This window comes from Cryptomeria japonica, chromosome 9 (genome assembly GCF_030272615.1).
Source record: "Cryptomeria japonica chromosome 9, Sugi_1.0, whole genome shotgun sequence".
Classification (NCBI taxonomy): Eukaryota; Viridiplantae; Streptophyta; class Pinopsida; order Cupressales; family Cupressaceae; genus Cryptomeria; species Cryptomeria japonica.
Window position 1 is genome coordinate 679,872,101 of NC_081413.1, and position 26,341 is coordinate 679,898,441.

Consider the following 26,341-nt stretch of genomic DNA (forward strand, 5'->3'; position numbering starts at 1 on the left):
AATCATGTTGCCAGGTGCCTCCACTAAGAATACCAATCCTTCATCGACCAAGCCTGAGTACGACCTTGTAGAACAGTTAGGGAAGACACCCGCGCTCATCTCTATTCTTGAGCTCTTACGCATATCCCCCGCTCATAATGCTATCCTTGACAAAATCTTGAGAGACACTGCCGTTCCTACTGATCTGAACGTGGACCAGTTTCAAGCCATGGTGGGATACCTATCCATTCCACACTCCCTCACATTCATAGAAGCCGATGACGCCTCCATAAGTCAGCCTCATAATGCACCTTTACACGTTGAAGCCTTCATACATAAACATCGAATAAAGCGAGTCCTGATAGATGGAGGAGCAGGTCTAAACATTTGTACCTTGAGTACCATTAGACAATTGGGATATTCTGACAAGGCTGTGAATTCTATAAACCAAATCACCATCAAGGCCTATGATGATGAAGAGCGCTCGTCCAAGGGCACAGTCACCTTACTGCTAAGAATTGGGCCAGTCACAAAGGATGTGGTTTGTCAAGTCCTAGATCTAGATCTCACGTATAACATATTGCTAGGACGTCCATGGATTCATGAAATGAGGGCAGTCCCATCAACATATCATCAATGCATTAAGTTTCCTCATAATGGAGTCGAGGTAACGGTCAATGGTGATCCAAATCCATTCATATATTGCAATAACTTGAGATCACATACTGAGACTATCATTCCCAGCAATCGCGAGGCTACTCCTTCTTCAACATACATTGATCCTGAGTCATTAAAGCCCTTGACATCCAAACAAGGTGAACTTAGAGGAAAGTTTCAAGACAAAGGCATGGGAGAATACACTTTGAATCAGACAATGTTTTTACGACAAGTCATGAGCTCTCCAAAAGAATATGGGAGGCCACATCCTAACAAGCAAATCTCCATCATGATACTCAAATGGGATCCTACTACCTTTCAAAGATGGGGCGAACTAGAAGAGGAAAATTTATATAAAATGCTCTATAAAGACATTGAAGAGGACACACATGATCAGATTATTATACCCTGTGAGAACTATGGCAAAGGCTTCAAAATTCTACAAAAATTTGGGTATGATGGAAAAAGCCCTCTCGGGTTACGCAAAGAAGGTGTCATGGAGCCCTTACAACCTGAGTTAACTACAAGAAGGGAACGCTCAAAGGGACTTGGTTTTCTAAATTCCAAGATTCACAATAAAAGAACAGAAAGGACCTCACAAATCAAAGTCGCTGAAGTTCAACAAGAGGATTACTATTCCACAGATTCCAACAAATGGGAATGGGGTTCAGACAAATCCTCCAGTGATTATGAGCTCATCGAGACATTCAGAGAGCCAGATGAACCTACAGAGGAGGAAGAATTTTACAAAAAATTCAGAGTTGGTCAAGAACCAACCCATAAGGATCCCGCACAGTCTTCGTTTCAAGGTCCTAGGTTGAAATCACATAGGATGAGGACACCTGTCCCGGAAGGTGCTACTAGTGATGACAATTTGGATTCGCTCACGATCGAAACTGATGAGGAGAGTGCCATCGATGACCTCGACAATTGCCTTGACATACGTGAATATAACCACATCTTCACTCTTCGTCCAGCAAACTCTGAAAACATTAAAGACCTTCCCCTTGTTCACCCCCAACTCATTGACTGGGATCATGAAGGACCAGCACAATTTGATACATTTCAAAATGACGAAGTGATTATCGACTATCTTGGCATTCGAGATGATCTTCCCCCTGGAGACCACAAAGAAGGATACACCATAGAACTCAACAACATGGCATACTTTGGTGAGGATGTTGGGCCTTCTAGTCGCAAAAATGTGAAAATAAAAACAAAACAAGGGTCTTATGGCGAAAACCACACTATGGCGCTATCTGACTCCAAAAAAGTAAAAAGAAAGGACGTATCTGAGGGCGAAAACCTCTCTGAGGCACCCGAAGATGGAAGGCTCGACATTCTCCTAGCATCATATGAGGAAAAATCATCCATGTTGGTAGAAGAGACTATAAAGACAAACATTGGTACAGAAGAGGTTCCACACAACATATTTTTGACTCAATCATTGACAGAGTCGGAAAGGGCGAAATTCATAAGCTTCTTTAAGGAACGACAAATCAACTTCGCATGGTCTTACGCTGATATGCCTGGACTAGATCCGAATGTGGTAATGCATCATTTGATAGTCAAACCGGGGGCAAAGCCAGTAAAACAGAAATTGAGGAAAATGCACCCACAAGTGGCATTACTAGTCAAGGCAGAGCTGGAGAAATTATTGGATGTCGGATTCATACGCCCAATTGATTATCCCGAATGGATTTCCAATTTAGTACCTGTCAGCAAACCGGATCGCAGTATCCGAATATGTACAGATTTCAGAGACATCAACAAAGCTTGTCCAAAGGACGATTTCCTATTACCAAACATTGACTTGATCGTTGATCTCATAGCAGGCCATGAGATGTTATCTTTAATGGATGGATTTTCTGGATATAATCAAATCAGGATTACACCTGAAGATCAACATAAAACATCATTCACTTGTCCATGGGGAACCTTCTGTTGGAATGTTATGCCCTTTGGGCTGAAAAATGCAGGCGCTACTTATCAAAGAGCGATGACCACTATCTTTCATGATCTCATGCACATAACCGTGGAAGATTATGTTGACGATCTTTTGGGGAAATCAATAGACAGAGACACACACTTGGACATACTTTCAGTTGTCTTTGATCGGCTGGAAAAATACAAGGTAAGATTAAACCCAAAGAAATGTGTCTTTGGAGTAACCTCCGGGAAGCTCCTAGGATTCATTGTGTCTAAAAGAGGAATTGAGGCCGATCTAGCAAAGGTCAAGGCTATCTTGGACATGCCGCCACCCAAGAATATCAGTCAACTTCGATCTTTACAAGGAGACTCCAGTCCATACGAAGATTCATAGCACAACTTGCAGATAAGTGTAATCCTTTCCAGCGCCTGCTACACAAAAACATCAAGTTCAAATGGGATGAGAACTGTCAACAGGCTTTTCAGGCGCTCAAAGACTATCTTTTGAACCCACCAGTTTTGATGCCACCAATTCCAGATCAACCATTGCTACTTTACATATCAGCTACTCCAACGGCACTGGGGGCACTCCTAGCACAACAGGTTGATGACGGCAAGGAAAAGGCAATATACTATATCAGTCGCACATTGGTAGGATATGAGCTAAACTATACACCAATCGAGCGTGCATGTCTCGCTGTGGTCTTTGCTTCACAAAAATTACGACATTATATGCTCACTCACAAGACTAAGTTGATTGCCATAATTGATCCACTAAAATATCTTCTCAACAAAGCTACACTTACTGGACGACTGGCCAAGTGGGTAATGATTTTGAGTGAATTCAACATCGAATATGTAGATAGAAAAGAAATCAAAGGACAAGCAATTGCAGATCAATTGGCAGATGCTCCCATGATAGATGATGTTCCTCTACAGTCAGAATTTCCAGATGAGTCCATTCTAACAATATCACATGCAAAGCCATGGCAACTATACTTTGATGGCTCATACACACAGCATGGGGCAGGAGCGGGTATACTCTTTATAACTCCTCAAGGCGATTCTATACCAAAGTCATACCGCTTATCATTTCCTTGCACCAACAATATAGCAGAATATGAGGCATTAACAACTGGGTTAAGAATTACAGTTTAGTGGAAGATCCAAGAGCTTCGTGTTTTTGGGGATTCTCAACTGGTCATCCGGCAAGCAACTGATGATTACCAAACAAAAGATGAAAAACTAATGCCTTACAAACAATTGGTCGATAATTTAAAACAACACTTCATAAAGATAGATTTTGAGCAGATACCAAGAGAACAGAATCGTGCTGCAGATGCCATGGCTACAATTGCTTCGCTAATTGATCTACCGCAAAATGAGACCTGCTATGAGTTCCTGGTGGACAACTTGTTGATTCCTTCATATGAGATCACTCCTATAGAAATGATATGTGTTGTTGGTCCGGAATCCCAGTTATATGGTTCCATATTCACATACCTTCGTGACAATATCTTACCTCCCGATCTATCGAACAATCAATGCCATACTTTCATTCGTCAATCCTCTCGATACGTCATTTTAGCTGATATCCTATATCGATGAGGTCTAGATGGCACCCTTCTTAGATGTTTAGAGAGTGATGAAGCTCAGATTGCATTACGAGAAGTGCATGAAGGGATATGTGGTCCGCATACTAGTGGTCCTACCTTGGCCAAGAAACTCATCAGGACTGGATACTACTGGCCTACTATGGAAAAAGATGCATATCAGTTTGTCAAGAAGTGTAAGCAGTGTCAAATTCATGGAGACCTCATACATGCACCAGCACAAGAACTACAACCACTTGCATCTCCTTGGCCCTTTTGTCAGTGGGGACTCGATCTCATAGGCAAGATTCACCCTCCTTCTTCCAATGGTCATAAATTCATTATCACAGCCATAGAGTATTTCACAAAATGGATTGAAGCCGTGCCTCTCACACAAGTTACTGGGAAACAAATTGCTACTTTCATCTTGAACTACATCATTTGTCGATATGGGATTCCTACTTCCATTATTACTGATAACGGGCGTCCCTTCAAAAATCAGGATGTTCGTGAACTCTGTGACCGTTTCCATACCTCCCATCATTTCTCCACACCATACTACCCCCAAGGTAATGGCCAAGCTGAGGCGTCTAACAAAACAATTCTTAAAATTCTCAAAAAGACAGTCGACGACGCTGGCCGTAACTGGCATATCCAACTCAATCCTGCACTTTGGGCCTACCGCACAAGTGTCCGCACACCTACAGGAGCTACACCCTATTCACTTGTCTACGGCGCTGAAGCCATCTTGCCTATTGAGGTCAAGTTACCTTCTTTACGGGTCTCTTTGAGAAACATAATCAACAATGAAGATTACAGGGTCTCTCGCTTACAAGAACTAGAACTGCTGGAGGAACGAAGACACACGGCTTTTAATCATCTCAAGGCTTATCAACAACGAATGAGTTGTAGTTACAATCACAAAGTCAAGCCTCGCACATTTGAGATAGGTGACTTAGTCCTCAAAGAGAACCCCAAGAATCAGCAAGACAGAGATAAGAAGGGCAAGTTCGAACCAAATTGGCTTGGTCCTTACATCATCACAGCAGTATATGGATCTGGGGCATATCAGCTCTCAACTACAGATGGTGAACCCTTGGAGGATCCTATCAATAGCATGCACCTTCGTAGGTTCTACACATAGCTTTTTAGAGTATCTTAATTCAAAAATACAAAAAAAATCAAAAAAATTCAAAAATACAAAAAAATAATAAAACAAAAAAATCGTTACTTGGTGAAAACCTGGCAAACAGGCGCCTTGTGACAACAAAAAAATTGAAAAATTGAAAAAAAGTAAAGAGAAATAATTTCGTCCAACGGTGAAAACCACTTCGGTGGCGCCCTGGGCAAGTACCATGGTGAAAACTGGGTCACCAGCGCCATGCATAGAGACTTTGCTCCTCTCTCCTTCAGGATTCTCTTTCATCTTTCACTTTGCACACACTCACAACCTATTCACTCACAATAAACTTACCCATTCCCATCATGGCTTGTTATTGATCTACCTAAGATTGGTTAGCCATCCATAACCCTCCCTTTTCACTCCCTTTCCATCCATAATAAATCAGATCTTATTTGTGACTACGGCAAATCCTACGTCTAGTAATGGGTGTGGAACTGAGAACATCACATGTTTCGAGGAGTACAGTTTCTTCCAGCTTCCTTCAAGTCTATCCGCGCACAATCCGCAATAAAGCAACATCTGCATCGCCAGTCCACAATAAAGTTCCATCTTCTCCACAATAAAGTATCAGTTTCATGGATTCAGTCAGTTTCAAATGAGACACAGCAGCAACAATGGGTTTCAACAAATCAAATCTTTCAACAGACTCAGACAACATATGGTTCAGTGCTATCTATCCTTTTTGTGAAAGTGAACATTGTGACCACAATCGAATAAGACTTAAACAAGTGACAAGAGACACTAAACTTGAGGACTACAGTGGATGTTGGTGTCGAGTCTTGGTTTTCTTTTGATTTTATCTTTTTGGTGACATATCTTTTAGCTTTTCCAGGATGTCTTTGACTAGAGATTCTATCTCTAGGATGTCTTTGACTAGAAAGGCGAGGATGGGGTATCGTCACCTATTTGCATTTGCTGTCTGTCGATTGTCTTTTAGTAATGCTATGACTTGTCCAAGGATATGAGGACACTGTGAGTCTAGTATGAACTAGGGCATTCCTTGTTTGTGACTGTCTTATCTCCATGCAAACAGGTACAATGACTTTCTAGGCTGAATAAATGCCTCGATTGTCATAACCTATTCTGCCATAATAAAGCTCAATGATGATAACGCACAAGAAGCTCTTTCACGTTCATATCTTCTATCTTCCATCCCCCTTTCTTGATTGACTTCCATTGTCCTTCTCGAGTCCGCGTAGCCCGCTATCACATGACTGAGTATAATGACACACCAAAAACATTTGCATTTCATATAGCTGCACCTACATCACCACATATAAGCATTTCATACATACATATAGATATCACAATTGCATCACATCCTGCATACAACACATGTTAGCACATCTCACATTTTCATTATGTAAATAATCATTTGCATTATCATATTCATTTGCATTACATACATTCACATTTGCATCATGCATCACATATACAACATAAAAGAACAAAAATATATTGCATTGCATCATATAAGCATCCATATCATAAAACATGTATCACATAAGAACATTTCATCACATAAGGTACACATGCATATAGCTGCCGCAAAAATGGATCATCTCTCATATATAATCAAAATGTGTCATGATACAATGATGTCAAAATTCATATGGCTACAAAATCACCCCCAGGTGTCTACAATACAAAGATGGTACATGTACTGATACAAAGGGGAGCCCTCTATGGCTATGATGAACTCCCTCCCTCGGAGCCGCCTGGCCTTGATGGACGCTGAGCTGTAGATGGACCTGCTCTGGGATCACCCTTCCTGTCTGGTGGTGGTGGAGGACCCATGACCCCACCGCTCGATGCCTGCCTCCTCCGACTCCCTCCCGTAGCCGTCGTTGTACGCGATGGTCTATGGAAGCTCCTCGCCCACTGATCTGCTGGCACCGCACCATAGTACAGGTCCCTCCAATAACCTATCTCCTCTCCGGCTCGTAGCACATATGCATAGCCTGCCCCTGCATCCTCTGCCGCCTGCCTCCCTGCCCTCAGAGCTGTCTCGGCCTCAGTATATCGCTGGATGGCCTGATCCCTCTCTCACTCTGTATCTCGGAGCCTGATTCTGAGGCGATCCCTCTCCCGCTCCAACTCCTGGATCTCGTCTACCTGGCCCTGGCAGATCTCTCTCAGCTCTAGCAGCTCATCCTCCTTAGGATCTCCACCCTCAGCCTCTGCCTGTGGCTCCTCCTCTACAGGTGCCTGCTCCTGTACCTCCCCCTGTACCTGTCTCGGTGCCTGAATAGGTACCTATGTCTGACCATGCCTGGGAACCTGCACCTATCTCTGTACCTATACCTGTCCCTGCACCTGTCCCTGTCTAGTTCCCTGTGCTCTAGGACCCTGTGCTGTTGGTACCTGTAGGGGCAATCCACCTCGACCCCTCACCACCTGGGCTGCTCCCTCCTGTCCTCCCTCCCTCCGAGGTGCTACCCGCCTCTCCCCCACTACTCCCCTCCGCCTCTGTTGGCCCCTACCTCCATCCCCTCCACCATCATCATCATCATCCCCTCCAACCTCTCCCTCCAGCAGCTCTCCCGGATCTGTCAACCGTGGAAACGGATGCTCTGCCCAATATGCAGAGTACTCTGCATCCATCCCTGCATCCTCCACCTCCGGCCACATATCCCAAGGTAGTGGCATCATCTCTGTCATCTGTGTCACGGCCTGATCATACGATAACAGCGGTCCGAACTATGCCTGATCCCTGACTGTGCGGGCATACATGCCTGAGCCTCGCGGCATCCGCTGGATCCGGCCGAACTGTCTGCCAACCCTGTCAACTAGCTGTCTCTCCAAAATGTAGGGCATCTGCCCAATCAGGTATCTGCTCCTAAATGTATATGGCAGCTCCAAGGCGTCATCCTCCCACTCTTCGCACCCTAGGTACGGCCTCCAGATGACTGTGTCAATATCATCTATAACACGCCTCCAGTGCTCCAGCCGACCAATCCGAGGCTGTGACGTAATCATATCATACAAATGTACAAAGCTCTGTCCATGTCCTCTGCCCCTGAAATGAATAGGCCGTGTGATAGGAAGGTGCTCATATGCCCACACCTGTAACAGAGTCACTTCGTAGCCCAGTCCTACTGATCCGTGATAGACGAACTGATGCAGCTCATAATACAAATGCGCCAAGACACATGGCCCCCACGCATATCTGGTGTGCTCCGTCACCAGTATCTCCAGTGCTCCTCCCCAGCCCACTGCCAACCCCCGTGTAGCCCTGTCAGGACACAAAAAACCACTGATGGCTCCTCCAATCACAGCTGGTAACGCTAACCCTGTCGCGGTCATGGTATCCCATGCCACGTGACCTGCTCTCATCTCCAACCCGGGATCCTGGAATACCCGTCTTAGCGCCTCCCTGTCTCCATCTCGATCATATGGAATCAACTCTCCATTGATTGGTATATGCAGTATCCTATATACATCCTCGAGGGTCACTGTCATCTCCCCCATCGGTAAGTGAAACGTGCAAGTCTCGGAGTGCCATCTCTCCGCCAGCGCAGTCAGCAAACCCATGTTTGCTCGAAACTCAGGCACATATAATACGTGTCTCAATCCCATCTCCTCAATAGCAATCCTGTCCTGAATCGACAACTCTGGTCGCAATCTTTGTGTAGACGGGAATCTCTCCCATGACTCCAGCATAGGCAGATACTCCTGCAGTCAACCAATCAATCATGTCAGTTATCGTGGCATTCACTGTTTATCACAAAATGCTACTTGCTATCTAAATGCATCTGGCTATCTATCCTAGTGACACTCACTGTTCATCACAAAGTGTTGCTATCTACCCTAGTAGTGCTCCCTGTTCATCACAAAGTACTACGTGTGTGACACTCACTGTTCATCACAAAGTGTTACTCACATTCGCACTCCCTGTTTATCACAAAGTGCTGCCTATCTTGGTGCTCCTTGTTCATCACAAAGTGCCTTGATCTATCTTAGTCTTCCCTAGAGGACCTGCTTGAGTGTATCCTCTCAGCAGCTTATCCAATCGATAGCGTATGTTCATCACAGAACTGTCGATTTGACCTCGAAGACCAAAACCATGCATTTTTGACACACAAACGTGCTTTAAACTCATAAACGTGCTTATAGACTGCACAAACACGCTTCTGCAACATAGACGCGCTTTCTGAACACAAACGTGCCTATATCATTCACAAACACGGCCAGGGAACATAGACGTCCCTACATGACATAAACGCTTCTAAAATTCACAAACGCGTCCGCATTTATCACAAACGCGGTCCCAGGCACAGACGCACCTGGACCCGACACAAACGCGCCTGTTGGACACAGACACGCCTGGCATAGACACAGACGCGGTTGCGCGTTTTTGCATTTTTTTACTACCCTATTCCTAGCACATTTATTGCTACCTATTGAGCATTAATGACAAAAATTGAAATGCGTGAAAGTACGAGGAGGTTTTCTGGTACTTACCGGCTCTCCTGCATCTGCTGGTCGCTGAAATCGGCGAACACGGTCGAATCTATGAATGAAGGCCATCGCTGCTGACTGCTGCTGCTCTTTTCTTGCTCTGCACTATGATCTTGTAAGGGTGTGGATGACAATGAGGATGTCTTTTGCCCGTGGTGTATCTTATAGCCTACCCTAGCCCTCGCCCTCATTTCCCAAGTCAGTCTTCTTCATCCCGTGACTTTGTCACTTTATCCGGTCAACCCATTCTAGCCTTTCTTTCTTATCGAGAGATTGTCTGCAATCTTTTCAGACATTTTCATCCAATCTCTCGAGGGGGCATATTATTCCCATTCTGGGGCAACTCTGTATCAGTTCATCTTATCTTCTTTGAAACAACGCGATAAGCCGCATTGTCTCAAAGAGGGGCAAAATGTAGACACCTAAAATTGTCATGTCTAATTAAATAAATATTTTATTTATTTAATTATCTAAGCCTAATTCTTCTATTAATTAAATAAATTTTTATTTATTTAATTAATTCATTTATCCTCTTCTAGCCTTATTTCTCATTTAAATAAATACATTTATTTATTTAAATTATCCCTTTCCTAAATTAAATAAATATTTTATTTTTTTAATTGTCCTACTTCTTCTATTAATTAAATAAATCTTTATTTATTTAATTAAATTCATTATCTTTTTCTACACATGACACATGTCATTCAATTCTTAATTCATACACTACCTACCTCTTTCATTATTTTGGTATTTCTTTTACCTACCCTCTAATCCTAGCCGACCTCTCTTTTTACACCTCTCAATCTTAACCCTCCATTTCCTATTGTGTCTTCTATTTAAGGAGATGCTTTCTTCATTGTCAAACCCTAATGACTGATGTTGGAGTACTTGGTTACACTACAATTCCACTTACAACCACATTCCGTTCTTTGTTGAGCTCTTGTGCATACAAAAATCTGAGAGCAAATATATCAAGCAAGATCAATGGAGATAGGAAGAATGGAGATTAAAAACCCTATTGGACATGTGATGGTATAATCTTTGTGATTTTGAGTTATTTTTGCATTGTCTTAGGTAATCTTCATATGTTATGGTGGATCTTTGTTCATTGTTAGGCTAGGGTTTTGTGGTTGGATTCATTTTAGCCTTTCAATATTGTTGTTATTTGCTATCCATTTTCACCATATACACTATCTAGAGGTTGAAGGAAGGTTATGAAGGTGTTTGACACTCATATTCAAAGCTTAAACTGGTATTGAATCTGACATTGAAGATGCTATTTTGAAGTAGTACATTGTTATTGGATTTAGCCATCCAATTGTAGTCAGTGTGACTCCTATTTTGTGATTGAGAAGTGAGCTCTAGGTGGTTGGCCTTTCTGCATGTGCAGACCCCATTATTCTATACACTTACTATCTGCAGTAGTATCATCTGATTGTGGGTAAGGTTTCCCACCATGGTTTTTCCCCTTACAGGGTTTCCACATCAAAATCTCTGTGTCATGTGTTGTGGATGTTGTTTTCCTTTCTGTTTCATGCATTAAGTTATACCGGTACTGCTATAACTGTTAATCTATTTTATTGACATTCAAGTTTGTTTCATTGGTACTAAGTTTTAAGTTGGAATGATTTGTTTTAGGTTATAATTTATTAACAACTGATTCACCCCCCGCTCTCAGTTGTCCTTCCGGTTCCTAATAGTTCTAGGTTTGACAACCTCCATCCATATCTCATCTCTCTTTATAAAAAAAACATATCAATTTGTCATACTTATCAATAATAATCTAAGCCTATGTTAGAAATTGCCTCCTTAATCTATTTTCCAACATAAATATCATAGGCAAAGTCTTTATGGCTTATGCCAGGAATATACTTTAAGAAATATAGTATCAAACATACAATTAAATTCCCAAATTTGAATGTTCCCTTTTTATCACCCTTGATTTTGTCCAAGTTATTTATCAGCTCATCTTTTAACCATTCACAAAGATCAATTTTTGCATTGTTCTTTACCATTTCATAAGCATTATGAATGCATAGACTGGAAACATAATTCAGCCTATTTATATGTGCAACATTGTAACCAATAACCATGCTGGCATATTTAACATTGTCATCATTTATGTCACTTACCCTGAGTGATCTGTTATTAGATGTAGCACCGGTTAGATCCATAACACCTTTGTTTGGAATTTTCTTCTTCTTCTTAGGCCTTGTGCCAGTAGAGGGTAAAAGTTTAAGAGCTTTATAGCTTCCTTGGTAATTTTGAAGATAGAGTCAAGCCATCAGAATTCACTGTGAACTCTACTTAGAACATATCAGACATTTTCATTTTCGAATTCAGGCATATGAAGGATGTCTACCAACCCTAAATCTTCCACAATATTATGTTCAGGTTTGACTTCACCTTGGTTGTTTGTGATGACATTCATAAACATGTTCCTTATATCCTCAGACCCTAAATTTTCAATATTACAATGAATGTATGCCCTAGGGTCTTCTGCGAATGTGACTCCCTTGGAAAATTTTGAAAATGCTCCAATAGAGTCGTCCAACTTAGCTATCTTAGGAATTATCTTTAAAACTGGTCTAGGACGTTTGATATTCTCCACAATAGTAGGGTTTTCTACGAATTCAGGAATGGAAGATGAAGAAGTCATGATGCAAATTAAATACCTTTTTCTATTGAATGCAAGTGAAAACCTTGGATGCCCTAGAAAATCTTTGCTGATTCACTTCTTGAATGTCGATGCTCTACTTCTATGCTCTTAGAATAATTGAATGCTTTGGTGAGTCGAAATGAGAAATTTCAATGCTTTATAGCCAAAAAGTTAACTTAACAACCGCATTAAATGCTTTGCCGGTTAGTGAATTTCATAGTAACTCAACATATGTGCCGGTAAAGAAGGATTATAACTTCTTATCATCATCTGAGGGAAAAAATGCATGATCTTCAATTAGTTGCCTTACCCCTAAGGATTATTCCTTAGTTAGATGAAGAATTTCCTGTCGGTGCAGGATTGCTTTGTTTTGCCGGTGCAGAGCTAGATTCATCATTTCTTTGATCTGTCTTCTTGACCCATTATTTAGAAAATTCTTGCTTGATTTCATTCACCTTTTCTTTGCCTTTGACATTAGATCCTCTGTTGTTTTCTGGTACATTCTTTCTTCTGCAAAATCTTGCAATATGCCCAATCTTGTTGCATGCATAACAAGTTACATTGTTTATTTGAATAGCTTTTCCATAACCTTGCTCGGTTTGAGTTCTGCATTGATTAGATAGATGTCCAAATCTACCACAAGCATAGCATTTTACATTCATTCTGAAATCATTTGATTGATGACCATATTTATTGTATTTGGAACATTGACCGGTAAATGAGTTTGTATTCTGATTATTCCTATATCTACATTGATTTGCTCTATGACCAAATTTGTTGCAATTAAAACATTTGCCATTAAATTTATAAGCATTGGGTTGCCTTACCAGTTTGCTATGATCATGATTGTTTGCAGTTCCAAAAATTTCTCCATGTTCAAATCCAAGTCCAACTATTTCTTCATCAGGTTTTTGACTTTTTAGCATATCATCAAGCTTGTCTGAGCTCTTTTTGAATTTGTCTTTGTATTCATTTTCAGTGACCAACTCATTTTCCAGAATGCTAACTTGTCTCAAAAGTTCCTCTTTGTCATGTTGCATCTGTATCAACTCTGTTTTAAGCATATCATTTTTATAACTACGCCTTGTAGATTCATCTGATCTTTCATTAAGTCATCTGGCCAAATCTTCCTGATTCTTCTTTCTATCTTCAATATCCTTACATAGTCTCATGGTTAAGTATTGCATCTCATTCTTCATGTTACTCTTCTCTTGTCTCAGTTTCTTTGCAATATCTCTGAGAGTTTAGTTTTATTCATCATCTTGTTTTTGCAGTTGCTTATGCAATTCTTTTCTCTTATTCTATGCTATGATCAGGTTATCTTGAAATTCTTTGATGAATTCTTGAGCAGATCTGAGTTCTTCTTCCAGTTTGATATTCTTTATTTTTTTTGCATCAAAATTCTCAAGAGATCCTTGCAACCATTGTCTCAAATTTTCCATTGGTACCGGTTTCAGAATCTTCCTCAAGCTATTAGGATCCTAAAAATAGAGGACCAAGCTCTGATACCAATTGTTAGATAATTGATTAATCCCAAAGTCACTGAGAGGGGGGGTGAATTAGTGTCAGACCGGTTAATGAAAGATTTAAACTTATTTGCAATTTTGTAGCTGAAATTAATATGCTGGTAAGCAAACAATAATGTAGTAAAGAGAAACAAAGGAATCAACATCAATGCACACCATAACACAAATATTTTGGTGAGGAAACCCGGTAAGGGAAAAACCTTGGTGGGATTTGTGACCCACAATATTTATTCGCTGGCCATAAGAATAAATATTACTTAGTACAAAAGGGGTCTGCACATGCAGGAAGGCCAACTGCCTAGAGCTCACTACTCAACAACAAAAATGGAGTCACACTTACTACAACACTTATGTAAACACAAAAATGAACTCTTACAACTTGCATCAAAATGTTGGTTGAGTTCTCTGTTATGCTCTATCTGATACCGGTTCTGCCTCTGCCAAAAACCCTTGCCAGTACACTGTCAAATGATTCTTCTTATATAGAATAGTCTTTGCTATGCTATGCTCCTTATTTGCTCTAAAATAAACACATCAAAATGCATATACAACTATTCGCTATCATATCCTATCTTATCTCATGTTACCGCTTACTGCATTACATACCAAATGACCTACAGGAACTCATAAATATATGAGCCCTTACAATACAACATGTTGGCCATACAATTATAATTTACATTACAATTTATTTTGCATAAACAATATTATTGTCAAGTCGGTCTGGAATGCCGATATAACCTTTTTTTGGTGTAAACTGGATGCCAGTGTGAATAAGCCTTATTGTATCTGCCAATGTTGGTAGGTGAAGTCTATTGCCAGTTGAACTTGTGGAACCTTGTTGTCATCAATGACAACATCCACCTTTCTCATCTGAGTGTATAATGCCAACAATTCCTACACCATTTTTGTCACTATTTACGTGGCCGCGGGATAGAATTTGATAGAGAAATTTTGCAAGGACATTCTTTTCAATAAAGAGATACTTTATCACAACGAACCAACAACAGTGGTAAAATCTATTGGCAAATGCACACTCTAATGAGAAATTGTAGGTGATTGAAGGTTTTGTCACTGATGGCAACCTTGCAATCATATGATACTGGCACCGGCAATGACAAACTCTACACTGACACACAAAACACTGACAGTGAAAGGAAGGATGTCGGCACCCTGGCCGATAGGAATTTTGTTTATAATGTATTTTATAATTAATTGTAAAATCATTGTAAGCTGACATGGCGAGTTGTAATATGACTCATATATGTATGAGATCATTGTAGAACATTTTGTAATAAGGAGATAGGCGAAATTATGCAGATCTAATATGCAAATTATAGGTTAAGGGTTTTTGTATGTAGCAGAGCTTAAACCGGTACTGGATCTAGCATAGTAGATGCTAATCTAAAGTAGTACAATACATTGGATTAATATAATCCATTTTTGTAAGTCAGTGTGACTTCTTTTGTATTTGAGCAGTGATCTCTAGGCACTTGGCCTTCCATTGTAAGAGTAATATTCCCTTATTGTCCAGTAAGCAAATATTGTGGGTCACAAATCCCACCGAGGTTTTTCCCACACTGGTTTTCCTCGTTAAAATACTGTGTTATGGTGTGCTTCTCATGTGGTTGTTGTTATTCTTGTTTATTGCATTATTTCTGGTTTACCGGTACACAATATTGATATGCTTTTCATGTTTTAAATCAAATAAATTTATTAACCGATTAGATACTGATTCACCCCCCTCTCTTAGTATCTTTGGGAATCCTAACAAAATCAACAAAGCATACCTTCCTAAACAAATAATCACCCGTTGAGTTATTTTTAGAAGGTCACAACTTTAGATTTTTTTTGAAACAATCACATGCCAGTTTGGACTAGAGCTCAATACGAACAATTCAAAAAACAACAAAAACAAATGGAAGAAGAAGATAATTCAACGTTCTAAAATTTTGGGTATACGACTATTGATGAAGAAGCAGTCAATAACGCCATTAGAGACCTTGAGAAAGATTTCAAATTCGATAGACTAATAGAAAAATTATTAGCGAAGCAAAAAGAAAAATATCTTTTAATGTTGGCAAAATTAGGAGCTAAATTGCCACAAGACTTTAACATAGAAATCTTGAGACAAGATGCAGAGATGAGTAACACTCAAAACACAGATGATCCAAATAATGAAGATATAAACAAAGAAAGCCATGAAGAAACAAGAAAAGATTATGATGACACAAGAATAGAGTGTAGTGATAGAAGAACTTATGAAGAGACAAGGAGAAACCATATGGATAATCCTTTATTAAATCTCACTCACCAAATGCAAACTCTACAACAACAAATACAAGATATGCAGAATGGAAAGAGATCCAAGAAGTATTCATTGGAAGAAATCTGCCTGTATCCTTTTGACAAAAGTTTAAATATGATACCATTTCCACAACATTACAAAATCCCTAAATATGATAAATACGATGGGAAATCTGATCCTCGAGATTACATTAGGGAATTTTGTACTATGAGTATGGAATTCGCACATGATGAAACTTACCTGGTGCATCTATTCCCTAGGAGTTTAAATGGACAATCGATGGAATGGTTCTCAAGATTACCATCTGGAATAAAATATTTTGAAGAACTCGTGAATAGGTTTATTTCACAATACTCCTACAATGTAAGAAATGAGATAACAATGCTGGATTTATGCAATGTTAAGTAAAAGAATGTTGAATCTTTCTTGATCTTCTTATAGCGATGGAAACAAATGTTTAATAGCTATCCAAGAGATGTACCCGATCAAGAAAAAATGGACATATTCATTGATAATCTTATCAGTGAAATGAGTTATCGTCAAAAAATGCAATGTCCTCCTTCTTTCGCCAAGATGATTGAGAATGCTTTAGAAAAAGAAGATGCAATGGTAAAGAAAGGAGAACTAAATCTTTACAATAATTCCTACAATAATAATCACAATAACCATAACAACAACAACAACAACAACAACAACAATGACAAACCCAAATTTTGGTCAAAGAATAGGAATGTCACCAATGGAGGAAATGACGACAATAATGCTATACAACAACAACCAATCTTTAATCTATCAAGTCAAATCCCAAACAATAAGAATCAAGAAAATAATAAATCCAAGTCTTTCTTCTCTAATCCTCACAGGAAATTCACAAACATTGGAGAAACCTTGGAATCAGCTTTGAAAACTCTTCTTGTGAATAAAGTGATTATTTTACCAGAAGCAAGAAGTTATGAACCACAAGTCAAACCTAATTGGTGGAACAACAATCATTTTTGTAATTACCATCAAAATAAAGGACACCAAACTAATGATTGTCAAAGATTAAAACACCTTGTCCAAGATTTAATCGATAATGGAACTATCACAGTGGATAGTCAGAAGACAAACGAATCACATATAGCCTTTAAAACTCCGCTTCCAAACTATGAAAAAGGTGAACAATCTAAATCAAAAGATGACAAAGTCAAAGCTAAAGTGAACTACACTTATACGTATGATGATGTGGTAAATGCCATCATCGTGAAAGATAACACACCTTCAGAACCAATCAATGTCATTATGAGAAACAAAGCGAATGTTACATTTCTGAGAAAAACAAATGAATCAACATCCACTTCATGGCAATATAACTTAGTGGAACAATTGCAAAGAATACCCGCTCAAATATCAATTTTAGAGCTTCTCAAAGTTTCACCTATGCATAAGGAAATTTTGGAAAAAGCTCTAACGGAAACAACAGTTTGAAAAGACCTAGATGTAAATCAGTTCCAAAACATGGTGGGACACCTTATAGCCCCTCATTGCATTTTCTAAAAATCATGACGCATCCTTGCAACATCCTCACAATGCTCCCTTACATGTTGAAGTCACCATTCATAAAACTCGTGTCAATCATGTGCTCATAGATGGTGGAGATGGCTTAAACATTTGTGGATTAAGTTTAATAAAGGCTTTGGGATATTCAGAAAATGTAGTAGATCCAAAGAAGAAAATAACCATTAAGGCTTATTGTAGACATCTAAAAATGGTCAATGCTTGTGGAGTCATACTTTAACATTGACGCATTGCCTTATTTTAGGGTTTTTGCGTCGCATTAACATTTCTCCTATGATTCACACTTGGTCTTTATCATTTGCGAGCATCGAGTCCTTCTTCTGCATTGTTCAATTGTCTTGCTTTTGAATTTGGTCTTGTCGATAACAATCTTCAGTCATGATTTTGGTCGATCTTATCCTGTCGCATCAATGTGCGTGCTCATTTGGCATATTTTGACATCGTCAATCCTAATCGATGATGGAATTAGGGTTTTGTCCTCTTATCAATCTTGTCATCATGTGATCGATTTGTCGTCGATCATTGTCATTTTCAATCTTATCATCATGCGATCGATTTATCATTGATCGTTGTCATTTTCAATCTTGTCATTTTGCGATTGATTTGTCATCAATCGTGGTCATTTCCAATCTTGTCATTTTGCAATCTATTTTGTCATTGATCGTTGTCATTTTTGTCATTTTGCGATCGATTTGACATCGATCGTTGTCCTTCTCAATCATGTCAATTTGGATCAATTAGTCATTGTTCCTCGTCAATTGGCGCATTTGTCAATCAAGTCAGAATCATGATCAAGTCGATCTTACATCAAGACCTAATTGTCGTTCTTGCATTTCTAATTCATCTTCTAGGGTTTCATGATTTATTCATTTAACCTTGTTTGTCATTTTCCCTCTAGGTTAAATAATTTATTTATTTATCCTAAGTCTTCGTGTCACAATTAAATGTTTATTTAATTGGCTAATTAATTCCTCCTTATTTTGTAAATTAATTAATGAGTGAAAAATTATTAATTAATTTACCTAATTTGCATCAATTTCTTAATTTCCAAGTCATTATTTCCAATTTAACTTTCTAATTTCTCCTAAATTCCTAAATGTCTATTTCTATTTCAAATTCTTGTCATAATCCTTGCATGGAAATTTGTCATAAATTGTCATAAATCCTTGCATAGCAATTTGTCATACACTTGTCATAATTTTTCTATTCTTGATTTGAATTTCCATTCGAATCACTTTCATGCGAATCTGATCTTTTCTCCAATTTGTCTATAAATTGGATGAATTTCTTCAATCAAAAAGGTTGAATCAATCATGCTTCTAGTACCCTTATGCTATCATCTCATCTTGTCATTCTTGTTTTCATCTCATGCTTATGCACTTGAAGGTGAGATCCACAAAACAAAAGCAATTTGAAGGAGAAAGAAGGACAATGGAGCCACATGAAGGAGACATCTGCATTTGGTTTGCTTAGATTTCATATTGAATGTCTTGTTTTCATGTTTTCATTGAATGTTTTTAGGATTGTTATTACTGCATTTTAGTTTTCATGATTGAGCTAGGCTAATGTTTATATTGCTTTGATGATTTCTACATTTCCTATCTACACTTATGATGAAGAAGAACATTCTTCTAAAGGAACTATGGTGCTACCAATCGAAATAGGACATGTGGAAAGGAATATATTATGCCAGGTTTTAGATTTGAATCTCTCTTATAACATTCTTCTGAGAAGACCATGGATTCACAACATGCAAGCAGTTCCTTCTACATATCACCAATGTGTAAAGTTTCCTTATGGAGTTCAATAAGTCACTATAATTGCAAACTCCAGCCAATATTGCAATAATTTGAAGCCAACACAAGATACAAGCATTCCACATAAAAGAGAATCAGTAGAAATGTTATGGGAAACCCTTGAGAAAAAGCTCAAATTAAATGATGAAGGAATGGTAAAATATTCTTTACATAAATTACTACTTTCACCTAAATCATATGGAAAGCCTACAAACGTTCAACCACGGATCTTAGAAAAATCAAAAGAAATGTTTAATGGAGCATTTGTTAGAGCTAGAATACTTTCAGAAGAAACTGAAAACAAGGACATTCTTGGTTGGTTGTACAAAGATGAAAATGAAACTATAGCATGCTACAGAAGTCAATATTCCCATAGAGCAATATGGCTATGGTTATAAGATCATGCAAAAAATAGGATATGAAGGAAAATGACCAATTGGTAAGTGACAAGAAGGTATTTCAGAACCTATTTGTCCCTACTCACAATCTAAAGAAGATAAACCAGGACTTGGATATCCAAAATCAAATCAAAAGCAACATAATTATCAATAACCAAAGTGGAGAAAGAAAGAAGTCCCTAAAGAAGAACCATAACAAGAAAATCTACACCAAGCAGCAGGAATAGTAGCAAATAAACAAAAACAAGAAGAATATGAGAAACAATAGGAAGAACTTGTAATCAAAAGAGAAGAAGAATTTTGTAAACAAGTTCAAGGAATATGAGAAAGTGCTAAATCTAAGCAAGATATTTCAGAAGCAATGAAAGAAGATATGGCCGAAATCAGAGAACTATTTGCACCATACAATATTCCTGTATGGTATAGTGGTGTAATCCTAGACAATGGTTCAGAAATAGATTCAAATGACTATGAATGGGGTCCAGATCTATCATCTAGTGTATCAAGTGAAGAAAAAAATGAAGAGCAAGTAGCTATCACAAATGAAGACTTGTCTTTTACAAAACAAAGGATAGCGTTAGAAAGAAGACAAGAAGAACTTGGAATTCAAATAAAAGTGGCATATACAAGACAACAAAAGAAAGAGGATGAAAAAGAACAAGAAGTAAAACCAAAAGAAACACAAATAGTTATTGATCAAGTATTAGGAAATATCAGATTTCTATAAAATGATGAGAAAGAAGTACCAAAGTATGGAAGAACCATGGAAGAACTCATAGATAGTCAAGGAGGATTGACTATTAGTCCAGAAGAAGCTGATTTCGAGAGAAGACAAAAGATAGCAAAATAATCCTCTATGTCATGTACACAAGTATGTCAACTTCAAAATACAAATGAATCTATTGAAACTAATCAAGAAGGAACTTGTAGCATTAAAGGTGCATGTGTTGATATAATCCATTCATTTGAGGGACAATCGGATGAAGAGTCACTTGTGTGAACCAAAAATTACCAATACTAATTTTGTTAGAACTAATTGGAAAACACTTAGGAGAGACTATCCTCAAGAGCGTTCTATCTATGACATTACCTACTCTACGCAAAATTATGACTATTATGTCATGAACCTTGAAGCACCTAACAATGATGATGACTTTTGTAGACACCTAAAAATGTCTCATTAATTTTACACTAATTATTCGTCTATTTAATTAAGTAATACTTTAATTATTTGATTAAACTAATTATTTCTTCTAATCATCACCCTTCAACACTCCTAATTATTCTATTTTTATTCTTAAATCATTTTAATCAGTTAACCATATTTCAATTATCAATTAAATATCAATTATTTAATTAATTACGACCTTTTCCTTAGTTAAATAATCTTTATTATTTAATTAATTCTATTTCCTAAGTTTAAATAATTTCATTTAAGTTATTTAAATTAATTAACTTATTCCTCCAATTCCTCGAATTATAATTTCACATAATTCCATCTAATTTTATTTCATATTTCCCCAAATTTGAATTTCACATCATTTCATTTAATTTCATATTTCCAAATTCACATTTTCCCCAAATCTGAATTTCAGTTAATTTCATGTGCATTTCAACATTCGAATGACCAAATTCAAATCTAAATTTAAAATGAAAATAAAATTCAATTTCAAATTCCTACAACACATGCTAAAAATCAGAACTGAATGATCAAATCAGTTGACTAATCAGTTAACTCAGCTAACTCATCAATCATCCTTTTTAACTCAAAATCAATCCACTTATCTCTCCAATCAATCCAGTCAACTAATCCATCAATTTAGTCTACTGATCAATCAATGGAGTTCTCTTCAATCAATCTAGTTGACTACCCAATCAAATGAGTTAACAAATCAATCAATTGAGTTCACTGATCAATCTAAACCAGCTATCTATCAATCAATCCAGTTGACTACTTAATCAAATGAATTAAAAAATCAATCAATTGAGTTCATTGATCAATCTAAATCTTTTACCTATGAATCAACACTTGAGTTCTATTTCTCACCCCCTTTGTGTTGAAAATCTATAAATTCAACCTCTTTTCTCAATCTAATCTAGAATCATAGTCTTCAATATTGTTGCCCATCTTATGTAGGAAATCCGTGCAATACCTGAGAGCCACCTACATCAACAACAATGGAGAAGAGAAATGGAAGCCTTGCTATGCCAATTGAGGGAGTCTTAGATAGATTGTTTTAATTCAATTGATAGTTGCATTTTTTCATTGTTATTTTGGAGTAATAATTAGATTTAGAGTTGTGATTCACTCTTTGATAATCCGATTTATGCAATTTATGCCTATTTTCTACCTAATAATATTTGGCAAACCCAACGTGAAACAATTTGACCTTTATTTTTTTGTTTTGACATGTTTTGTAGATCTATATGTGCACAGGAAATTGGACATCGCAGTTGCATACATATAAATTTGTAATTGCTGATATCATATCACAATTTCCCTAATATCATGTCGCAATTGATCAGATAGGATGTTGCAATTTCCAATGGCTCTAAAAGATTGCCAATTAAAAAATTCTTGTGTCATTTTTGCATGATTTTGTCTTGAGCATCTAACCCTAAAATTTTAATGAATTCTAGAAAAAATGATTTTTTCATATAAAATCTATCTAATCCAATGGCAGGAAAGGTGAGATTCCAAATTTCAGGTGCAAGGAAGGCAAAGAAAAATAGGAGACAACAAAAGGCCTATCAGAGGTTTTTGAAGGTTAAAAGGGAGCTCCGTGAGATTGAAGAAAAAGAGGAGATCACTCGTTACCACATAACCATCCATCACTTTTTAACCAAGTACAAGTTCTTTGACGAAATTGATGTGTTGGATCATGTAGTGTGGAACAATATCATTGCAGAATAACCCTTCTATCTTCTATCTTTTTCTCAGTTTTCTGTTAAAAGTTTGAAAAAATAAAGAAGTCACAATTGCCCTGACATCATATCACAATTGATCAGTCATCATGTCGCAATTGCTTACATAGTAATTTGCAATTGATGGTTTATCATTTTACATTTGGTATTGTAGACATCTAAAAATGGTCAACGCTTGCTGAGTCATACTTTAACATCTACGCATTTCCTTATTTTAGGGTTTTTGCGTTGCACTAACATTTCTTCTATGTCACACACTTGGTCTTTATCATTTGTGAGCATCGAGTCCTTCTTCTATATTCCTCATTTTTCTCACTTTCAAATTTGGTCTTGTCGATAACAATCTCCAGTCATGATTTTGGTCAATCCTCGTCCTTGTCAATCTTGTCATTTTGCGATCGATTCATCATCTATCCTTATCCTTGTCAATCTTGTCATCTTGCGATTGATTCGTCATCGATCCTCGTCCTTGTCAATCTTGTCATTTTGTGATCGATTCGTCATCGATCCTTGTCCTCTTGTCAATCTCGTCAATTTTGTGATCGATTTGTCATTGATTGTTGTCCTTTTCAATCATGTCAATTTGGATCAATTAGTCATTGTTCCTCGTCAATTGGCGCCTATCAATTTGGTCTCTTTATCAATCTTGGTCAATTTGTCAACCAATCTCAATTGTTTATCAGCATTGGTCCTTTGTCAATCAAAATCATGATCGAATCGACATTAATTTTTTGTTGTCTTGACCTAATTCCTTGTCCTCTTATTTCTAGGATTTTATGATTTATTCATTTAATCTTGATTGTCATTTTCCCTCTAGGTTAAATAATTTATTTATTTATCCTAAGTCTTCTTGTCACAATTAAATATTTATTTAATTGGCTAATTAATTCCCCCTCTTTTTGTGAATTAATTAATGAATGAAAAATTATTAATTAATTCACCTAATTTTCTAATTTCCTAATTTCCAATTCATCATTTCTAGCCTTATTTATTAATTGCTCCTAATTCCTAATTTTCTATTTCTCCTATTTTCTTCAATTTTTCTAATATTTCCCCTAATTTCATGGGAATGGCATTTCAATTTTGTTAATTTTTCATAATTTGTCAATCAATCAATCTTGCATGTCAATTTGTCATAATTTGTCCATCAATCAATCTTGCATAGAAAGTGTCAATTTTGTCATAATTTGTCATATTTGTCATTCTTGATTTGAAATTTCCTTTCAAATCTCTTCATGCTAATCTTGTCATCTCTCCAATTTTTCTATAAATTGGATGATTTTTCTTCAATCAAGGGAACAAAATCAATCACGCTTCTAGTATCCTTACGTTGTCATTTCATCTTGTCAATCTTGCTTTCATACTATGCTTTTGCACTTGTAGGTGAGATCCACAAACAAAGTAATTTGAAGGAGAAAGAAGGACAATGGAGAATTATGGAGGAGATATTCGCATTTGTAATGGTTTGCATTTGGTTTGATTATCTTGTCTTCATATCTCTATTGAATGTTTTTTTAGGATTTCTTATCATTGCAATCTAGTTTTTGTGATTTAGCTAGTTTAATGTCTATTGCTTTGATGAATTCCAAATTCCTGATCTACATTTCTGGTGAACCCGACATGAACTAACCCCTTAACCATGTTTTTGAGTTCTTTTGAGCTGATTTGCAGGTGAAAACCCAAGAAACAGGGCAGCTGAGGGCTTTCTGGATACTTCTACACCTGTGTAGGAGGGATCTGCGCCTGTGTTAAGGAGATCTGTGCCTGTGTTAAAAATATTTGTGCCTATGTTAAGGAGATGTGCACCTGTGTCAAAGAGATCTGCGCCTATGTCAAGGTATTCTGCGCTCGTGTCAAGGAATTCTGCACCTGTGTTGAAACATTCTGCACCTGTGTAAAGCCAGAAACAGAGGTGAAATCAGTGTTTTTACTTGCAAATTACTTTGTTTTAATTTTGTTCTTATATTCTGGTTTTTCTTTAGTACTGATTCTTTGTGCAACACCTTGGCGTTACATGTGACGAAGACTAAAAATGAAACTACTAACAAATCTTATGTAGGACGCGGTCAAAGACTTTTATTAAAACATCTTGCATGTGATTTTTAAAGTAGTTGCACATTTAATTTCTTAAAGGTTAATGAACACCATGTATTCTTTGTTTGCTTTTAGTTTGATTGCATGTTTTAACCATTAGAATTGGGCCTGCCTCCCGATTTGCCTGGCACTTCGCACAGGCATTGGTGAGAGGGAACGACCCTAAGTGGTGACGGGCTAAAGCCAAGCTCTTCCGAACCACTCTAAATAACTGTGGATGCAACGAAAGTTGTAGACAACGGGTGCTGGAATGGTATTGCGATGATTTATTCGCCGGATCAATACCCACCCGAATGAAAGCCCTTACTAGAATCTCTTGTTTTTAGAGGCCAAAATCCTTCTATCTGTTGGCTCAGGCGTTGTGATACGTGCATGCCGAAGACACCTCTCATGTACTCCTTAGTTAGAGATAGCAAGTTCTTGGGAAGTGATGCCCCTTGAACTCGAAGCTTGGTATGCCCGAGAAGTAAGTGCACTATAAGGGGGAGCCAGTGCTACCAAGCATCTAGCTATCCGACTGAGTGTTGTATTTTATGGATAGAGGATTCAACAGATATTGCCCTTGCCAGCCATAGGATTTGTTGTAAATGTGCTTGATTGTCTTGAGTCAAAGTCAAACAAACATTATGTCTTCCGTGATTGTCAAAAGTTAAAATCAAACTTTCAAAAGTGCTCATAAAACAACAACCTTCAGTTCAAAACAAAATCAAAAGCAAAAAGTCCAAATCCGTCTAAGTATTCATCCAATATTTGAACATGGTTTGTCAAAACATTGAATACCTTGGTTTCAAAATTCATGTCACTTTAGGCTAGGTCTTTGGATAGTTCCACTTAGGTCCTAGGACATATTGTCATCTCCCTTCATTTTAGTCCTTTTTCATTGCAAGCATCCTCATTTTGCACTTAGGTTTAAAATCATTTCCTTAAGTTTGCATTTCATTGTCATATCCTAAGTCATTGTCATAATCATTGCCTTCTTGCATTTAGTCTCAAAAATTTGGTTTGTCAAACTTAAAAAATCAAACACTTTGGATGATACCCTAAGTTGTTGTTAGGAAGTCTTGACCTTGTCTAAATTTTGTCTTTTCATTAATGTCATTTTTATCAAACCTAGCTTAGTATCCAAGCATATAGGTGAGACATTGTCAATTTGTCCTATTGTCATTTGGTCCTTTGTCCTTTAAGGTCTTGGCTTCATTTCAACTTCCCAAGGTTGAGTCTTTAGGTTTGTATTCCAAAAGTTTGTCCAAATCTTGAAAAACAACAAAAACATAGGT